The following is a 9,307-nucleotide window of genomic DNA, read 5'->3' as shown; positions in this document are numbered from 1 at the left end:
CCACTGAAATCCGTCAAAGTGGCACCCCAGCATGGCCACAGTCTAATAACTGAAACAAATAAATGATAACACACACACACACACACACACATATATATATATATGATGAGAGAGAGAGAGAGAGAGAGAGAGAGAGAGAGAGAGAGAGAGAGAGAGAGAGAAATGATCATGCATATATGTAATAATACATACATGTATTTGTAAGTGTGTGAGTTGGTGTTGGCGTTAGGATGTGTCAAACAAAAATATTCTATAGAATTATAAAAAAGGAATTTACCGATGTATTGGAATCCATATACTTTCTGACGTCCTCGAAAATTGTGCACGAACATGACTGCAGTCTAATGTCTGAGATTAATGCAAATAATTAATTTTTAGCATAGTTAAAATTCCTCAAATTTGGTAGAAGTATGGTTTCCCCGTACATGACAGATATTTTATTGGTCCCGGAGTTATGAAAGTTGTAGTTGAAATTCGAACTCATATTGTGGAAAGCACGACGAAAGCTTGCATAGTATTTCATTCGTGACCTTAACGATTCGGCCACCTACCGCTCTAGACCTGCAAAATAATAAATGAAAAGAATATTAAGCGTAACATATACAAACTAACACCACTTGAGATGCTGTAAGTAGTCTTGAAAACATGCTTTTACATTTTTGTGAAATTTAAGCAGTGTTTAATTGTCTACAATTACATCACATATTCATATATTTATAGCATTAATTCTGATATTTTGGCTCTTGTTTCATCTATATCGCTGCAAATATTAATATTTCCTTCACACGTATTATTTACATTCATGTGAACACATATACAAAACGTACTGCATATATTATCACTTTCCTCATAAATATTAATAGATATTCTGCTAATTATTAAAATATCTGCATGTAGATTTGCAATATTTTCAAAAATCGCTTCTATAAATACGTTTGAAATGAAATAAAACTCCACAAACTTTTTTGATTTTGTAGCAATAAATTTAACCTTTCCCCTAACTAGATAATTCCCACATTCGCGACGTTCCTTTTTAACTTTTAACTTTTTTTTTACTTGTTTTAGTAATTAGACTGCGGCCATACAGGGGCACCACCTTGAAGGGTTATGGTCGAATGAATCGATCCCAGTAATTCAATTTTTTTTATCAGCTGGTACTTGTTCTATCGATTTTGCATTGCCGAACCGCTTAGTTACGGGGACGTAAACAAACAGACACCGGTTGTTAAGCAGTTGTGGTGGACAAGCACCAAAACAAAGGCACACACACACACACACACACATATATATATATATATATATATGTGTGTGTGTGTGTGTGTGTGTGTGTATGTGTGTACATTTATAATCGGGAAATTTATACACGATACTTTATAATATATAGTGGCTCCCCAAAATTCCAGAATATTTTTCATTCATTACGGTTTAACTATAATTCATATTTAAAAAGTCACATAAGTTTCTTAAAACGATTTAACATATTCAATTTAGAGAACATAAACAGGCTAATAAGAGAGACATAATTATACGACGATAAAGAAAAAAATACTCAAAATTAATCTTTAACTAATATTCTTTTAATTGTTTAGACAAATATGGGGGATAACTTATGACATGTTTCGGTTTTATTTAACCTCCTCAGTGAAACCAAAACTTCGTGGCATTTAGAGAATTAGTAAAGACCAAATCATTAAACAAACGTACCAGAATATACATTTGTTGGCACTCAACCGAGTCTTTTCATGACGTCGTTTATATTGTGTCTTCTAATCCCATCATGACCAAGAATGAAGCCCCCCTCTGAAATTTTCTTTCTTGCACATGATTCTTCTTGTATAACATCTGTTTGCAGCTCATTAATCTCTCCGGTCTGTGAGAGTCGAGGAAGGCCGGAGACACTGCTCTTTCCTCCAGACTACGCTAATTAATAAATAAAAAAAGATGATTAACAACATCTAACCTAAACAAATTATATCTGATTATCACGAAACATTACTATTTTCAGAATGCTCATTATTTTCACACATTTCTACGATTTCGTTAATTTATAATTATACTTAAAAATCAATTCTTTGGAGATTCATGACTTTTCGCTTGCAAAAGCAAAGAAAATTGTAAGCTAACTGATTTCTTATATATTATTAACATCTCTGGGTATGTTATATATGGATTTGTGTTCGAAAGTATGAGTTTTATTGCGTATGTATCGATGTACATATATATGCATCTGTTTGTAAGTACGTATGTATGTATGCATGCATGTATGTGTATATACATATATAAACATATTTATGTATGTATTTATGTATGTATAAACACACTTATATGTGAGTAACTATTAGTTTCATGCCTCTAAAAGTGCAATAGTCGGACAGGCTTCAATAGCGAGCTGTATATTTTCAGATATAAAACTAATAACTGCAGGCATTTGAATCCCATGTATATTAAATGAAATTTATTTCTCGCTAGGTGGAGTACTTTTTTGTTGATTCCATAATCCCATATATAACAGAACAGTACATTATATATATATATATATATATATATATATATATATATATATATATATATATATATATATAAATTTAAGTTTGATAGGGCTCCTTGAAATTTAAAATTTAGTAGTCACATTAAGCAGACCGTCTTGCTTCTGGTGACCGAATGAGACAAGTCCGGTATAGCTTCTGGATGTTGGACCGCTATTGGTCAGTGTAAGGCCCATAGTGTCGCTGATATTGTCGTGGCATAAGGTGGCGACTGGTAGAATCGTTAACACGTCGGGCAAAATGCCTGGCTGCATTTCGTTCGTCTTCACATTTTGAGTTCGAATGACAACAGTATCGACTTTGCCTTTCGAATTTCTGGGTCAATAAAATAAGTACCAATTTAGCATTGCAGTCGATGTGATCGACATAGCCCCTCCCCCGAAATTGCAGGCTTTGTGCCACAATTTGAAACCGATTTTGTAGTGGCATCAATTCATACTCATGTTCCTAGTACCTCGTGATAGGCTCGTATGTTAGAGAATAGCTGGCGATTCTCTGTATGGAAAGTAGAGTATGGCTTATCAACAACATCGTTAGTGTGTGTGCGTATGTAGTGGTGTGTGCGCGCGTGCATGCGTATATATATATTATTGTTATAGTATATGCAACTCCTACCAAATGCGTAGGTGCCACTTTGTTTTGTTTGTCCATTCATATATGTAAGTATGTATGTATGTATGTATGTATGTATATGTAGATATGAATATATATGCCCTTTTGTGTAATGCAATTTATATCTTATTCACATTTCCCTAATGCAGGTATTTGCGGAAATGTGATTTCTCTTTAAATCAGTGTATGCGTATTATAGATAATATAGTTTTGCGTATGTGTTTATTTCAAAGAACACGAACAAAAAATGCTGGGAAGTTTTACAAATCTTCACTGTGCAGTAAAGAAACGATTAGATTTGAAGGATGCAAAGCAGTTCATTCCTGGAAGCCTACCAAGACTTTCGAGGTTTTTACGCCAATCTGTTGTTACATATCCCAGTTTATCTATAATAAAAGGTGTGAATAAAAATCTATAGCCTACATTCCAAAAGCCGTAAGTTTCTTATTAATTCTTCATAAATTTTTGTTGTTTTTTTTCCAGTTTTAGACGAGCCTTTCACACCCGCTGTGCAAGTTGATCTCTTTATAAACCTGCGTTTGACTTGTGTTCCCACTCCCCGAGAACAATATAAGGCCTGTTATATTTGCACCTGCTTGTTGTTTATATTGAGGTATTAAACCAGTATTTATTTTTATATTTTGGTTTTCGTACATCTTTAGTGTGACCAGCATCTCAAAACCTTGCAGTTTGTGCTTTGCTGAGAAAGAATACATTCTTGGCAATTACATTGTAAATGATTTGATCAACAATGTCTTGTGGGAGGTTAGTAATTGCAGAGAATTAAGGCAGCTGTTGATTATATAGACGATATCTGTCACACTGGTATGGCATAATCGATATTTTCTTTCATAAGAAAGTAAAAGTCTGAAAAGATCTGTAGGTCTTTCATTGATAAGGAATTTATTAATAACGAAAATTTACCATTTCTAGGTTGAATATGATATATGTATCACTTATTTGGGAAAGGCTACAGTTCCTGTTAATATTGGCATCCTCTACCTTTCGGGATATGCACTTGTGTATAAAACCGAGCTGGTGTAACGAGGCTTCTTCTACTGCAAGTAAGTTAGTCTATGTACCATTGGATGACAAGGAACAGTTTTACGGTCAGAGAACTCATTCAAGAGAACTTCATCTACGTTTAAAATGCTATTTCCACTGTTGAATAACATATACGATGTGTGTATGTATGTAGGTATGTATGTATGTAGGTATATAGGTATGTATGTATGTGTATATACATACATAATGGTGTGTGTGTGTGTGGATCTCCGTTGGTTACGACGAAGAAGATTCCAGTTGATCTGATCAACGGAACAGCCTGCTCGTAAAATTAATGTGCAAGTGCCTGAGCACTCGACAGACATGCGTACTCTTAACGTAGTTCTCAAAGAGATTCAGCGTGACACAGAATGCGACAATACTGGCCTTTTTTAATTACATATACATACATGTATGTAAGTATGCATATATATATATATATATATATATATATATATATATATATATATACACACACACACACACACACACACACACACACATATATATATATATATATATATACGTATATATATATGTATACGTATGTAACAATGTATGTATTTATGTATGCATGTATGTATGTATGAATGTAATTATGTATATATGAATGCATGTATGTATGCTTGTATGTGTGTGTATTTATATGTATGTGTATGTATCCATGTATGTTTGTGTATGTATGGATATATGAATGGATGTATGTGTGTCTAGCTGTTACAGCATTTCCTGTTGCAGTCGACGCCGATATTGTTGTTTCCGGTAGTAACGCAATTGTTGTTGTTGTTTATTCCTGTGTTATTGCAGTTGTTCCTGTTGTTATTCCTGTTATACTTGCTGTTCCTGTTCCCGTTCTTCTTGTTGTTTTTGTTATTGTTCCTGCCGTTGGGTTTCGGGAATGTGGCATAAAATGAGCGTGAAGGACGTGTGTAGTCAAATTAAAGATTTCTTGTCGTTGTTGTTGTTATTGCTGGCGCAGATATTTATGTATGACAGACGATAAAAATTCAAGGAAACGTTTTTGAAGCTAATGTTTTTTTGTTTCACTGTTTATCATCGTTAATCGTGTTATAATTTGCAAATTATAATTAATTTTCTGTCAATTACAAATTTCCACATACGAATTAAATATATTCATTTACATCACGGGGAACTAACATCTAAAATTAGTTTCTTATGGCTTTATGTCACGTTACTGAAGAGCAGACGATAGATTTTTACCAGTTGGACAGACGACAGTTATTCTTCCTTCAACCCCACCTCATACGGATTGGCCATGTGGCTTCGGAATATTCTTGCTCATTTCTCTTCTTACACAGCATTATTCTCTATAAATAATTACCAAATAAGGCGTCTAACGATCCCTTATCTACTAACCTCATTATCACTCAGTCAAAAGGTGGTGGGCTGGGCTGAATCGATAGTGCATCAGATCAAATGCTTATTGATATTACTTTCGGCTCTAAGGTGACGAGCTGGCAGAGACGTTAGCGCAGTAGGCAACATGCTTAGCGACATTTCGTCTGTCCTTACGTTCTGAGTTCAAATTCCACCGAGGTTGACTTTGTCTTTCATCCTTTCGGGGTCGATGACATAAGTACCAGTTGAACATGTAATCGATCACCCCCTTCGCCCAAGTGTCAGGCCTTATGGCAATAGTAGAAAGGATATTACTTTCGTCTCTTTAAGTTTCCAGCTCAAATCCTGCCGAAGCCAAATCCGCCGAGGCCAAATCTGCCGTTCAACCTTTCAATGTCGATAAAATAAAATATGAATCAAAGTTTTGGGGTTCGATGTATTCGGTTTGGCCCCTCCCGTCACATTCGCTGGTCTGGTACCAATATTAGAAAGAATTACGTTTCACCCAATCCTGTAACTGTCAACTATTTTCGACAGATATTGTACTGCTGCTTTATTCTCTGCTTTCAGGAGATATATCTTATTTTTTCTCTTTGCTTTAAGAGAAAAGATGACACAGAGTTGATCTTGTGACGCACAGCGATCACGACGGATGTGTTGCTTAACCACGCGTTAAACACATAACGTAGTTTAAGAGGCAAGTAATGTAAAATTATACGGTAAGCTATCTTTCACTCACGATAAATTTTCTCTTGATTCGTATCAAAGCATTGCTTCTGCACACCTAAAATTTTAGGCTGTCAAAGACCCAAAGATAATCCTCGGAATATCTAAAACAAGAAAAAGGCTTTTCAATTTTGTTATATTTTACGATACTGTAAACTAACTGAGTTATTTCAAATGGCAGAGAGAACTTAGTGATTAGCTCATGCAGTAATATTTATAACAAACCTCAAATTAAGAAAAAATGCAATTATATTCTTTTCAAATGAGCGACTTTTAATAAGATAAAAGCGTAAAAATACACTTCCGGTAAGAAACTAAGAAATATGTTACATCGTAATTTTCTCTTTGAATTCTTTCAGTTTAACAATGATGGAGAACATCAATGGAGTATTTTTTCCCTTCTGATTCTTCAGCATCCTCATCACAATATCTTTGCCTTGTTTTGTTTTTATATATCACCCACTTTCTTCCCCACCTCTCTCTTTCTATTCTCTCTCACTATCTTTCATTCAATTTTCAATCTTCCATTCTTTAACTAACACACTTTTATTAAATGTTCACAACGTACTTACAAATACACAGTTGTACTCTAATTATGTATGTATGTATGTATGTATGTATTTATGTGTGCATATATGTTTGCATGTCTATGCAGGTATGTGTGCATGTATACATGTATATCTGTACGTATGAACGTATGTATCTCAGTGTGTATGTAGGTATGTATACATACGTATTTACACATACATATATACATATATAGATACAATATGTATGGAAATATGTACATACATACATAAAATAAATACATACACAGGCATATGGTATACATATACATATGTATGTATGTATGTTTATATTTATATATATATATATTTATTTATATATACATATATATATATGTATATATATAATTACAAATATATACACACATATATACATGTATATTATACATATATAAATTGCTACATTAAATCCATGTATACCCCCACACTTACACCGCCCACCGTACAAGTACACTACCTGATATGGATATATGGTAAGATTATCGTTCTTCTATTGCATATATACAGCACTTTTTTATATTCCAGTTATCGCTGCGTTTATGTCTTATTTCCATAGATTCCATTTAACATTAATCTCATAACTGAGACAATGCAGCCGCCATCACAATATAAGTTTTTGCCATCGTGTTTCTCGTATTCATTATAAACGCAAACATAAAACGCCAACACACACACACACACCCTCACGACAGACACGCACAAACATACATATTTACGCATGCGCACAATACTCACACGCAATTTACGTTCTGGGTTCAAATTCCGCCGAGGTTGACCTTGCCTTTCATCCCGTCGAGTTCCATAAAATAAATACCAGCTGATTAATGAGGTTGTTGTAGTTGTTGTTGTTGTGTATTTGTGTGTGCGTTTGTGTGTATGTATATGTATATATATATATATATATATATATATATATATACTTATAAATTTATATATTTAATCATATGGATGTATATGTATACGCATATCTATCTATCTATCTACCTATCTATCTTCTCTCTTTACAACCCACAAGGGGCTAAACATAGAGGGGACAAACAAGGACAGACAAAGGGATTAAGTCGATTACATCGACCCCAGTGCGTAACTGGTACTTATTTAATCGACCCCGAAAGGATGAAAGTCTAAGTCGACCTCGGCGGAATTTGAACTCAGAATGTAGCGGCAGACGAAATACCGCTAAGCATTTCGCCCGGCGTGCTAACGTTTCTGCCAGTTCGCCGCTATCTATCTATCTATCTATCTATCTATCTATCTACACACGCAAACACACACACACACACACACACATATACGTCTGTATCTAAATTATACATGCACGCTCATATCTGAATATCTCCTGATGAACGTATACAAGTTAAAATGCCATTTATACCAAAATATATAACATATCTTTACACGTAATAAATATAAAGCAAAACTAGAGTATATACGGAGAAAATTTCACTATAAATGAGCCATGCAATATAAGCGAATCTTGGTAGATCGATCGGAAAGAAAAGAAAGTCGTTGCAGTATCTTTTCATATACATTAGATAGCCTATATTCATAGATAAATAAGTCATATTATCGAAGACAGCCGCAAAGCGAACAGAATGTCTAGAGAAATAGAAAGAAACAAGATTCAGCAGCAGGAAATATATTACTGAGTCACCGATTATATGCACACATACACACATGCGTATATGTACATACATACATACATACATACATACATACAAACAGACATACGTACATATATATAAGCATACATACATACATATTATATATATATATATATATATATATATATATATATATATATATATATATATATATATATAAATATATATATATGTATGTATACACATATATTTGCAACAAGAAAAATATTAGGTTATTTCTGTGATTATCTAATGTATGATATATAATATATATATATAAATGGGTAACCCACAACTCAATGAAAATCAAAATGTTCGGCGTTTTGAAGTGTGCTCGATGCTATTTCTACGAAACACCACTAATCCTTTTCTTGACCGAATAGTCACTTGTGACGAAACGTGGATCCTTTATGATAACCGTAAACGATCAGGTTAATGGCAAAATCGTGATGAGTCCCCTAACTATAAGTTGTAAACAACGAATATTTCATATCTTTAATATAAAATATAAAATAAAAACGTTATAGATATAACGATGAATTGAAGATGGATTCCTTGTATAGCCTCTCTTTACCCCGAGGACTTGGTAAAGATTTCGGTGAGTAAGTTCAAATGATTTAAGCGTTAGTGTTTTCTATGTTGAACATCACTGGATTTCATAAATTGGCTCTATAAATATACATATGTATTTATGAGCATATGTATGTGTCTATGTATCTACGTTTATATATATATGTATGTACGGAGTCGTTTGAGTCTGTACATTAGCTGTATATGTATACATACATACATGCATACATATATACATACA

General features: G+C 33.6%; 1 long non-coding RNA gene across 1 annotated transcript; it reads right to left on the bottom strand.

Moving 5' to 3' along the window:
- Positions 1–279: 279 nt before the first annotated feature.
- Positions 280–6,483, bottom strand: LOC128249264 (uncharacterized). The gene is made up of 3 exons (XR_008265353.2): positions 6,301–6,483; positions 1,705–1,920; positions 280–561 (listed from the first exon to the last, which is right to left on the bottom strand). It is a non-coding gene; the product is annotated as an uncharacterized LOC128249264 (long non-coding RNA).
- Between the last annotated feature and the right edge of the window lie 2,824 nt (positions 6,484–9,307).

Source organism: Octopus bimaculoides, chromosome 13 (assembly GCF_046866305.1).
Source record: "Octopus bimaculoides isolate indiv1 chromosome 13, ASM4686630v1, whole genome shotgun sequence".
NCBI classification, from domain to species: domain Eukaryota; kingdom Metazoa; phylum Mollusca; class Cephalopoda; order Octopoda; family Octopodidae; genus Octopus; species Octopus bimaculoides.
Note: the sequence above shows the minus strand (reverse complement) of the source record. Positions and strands in the feature narration are given on the sequence as shown.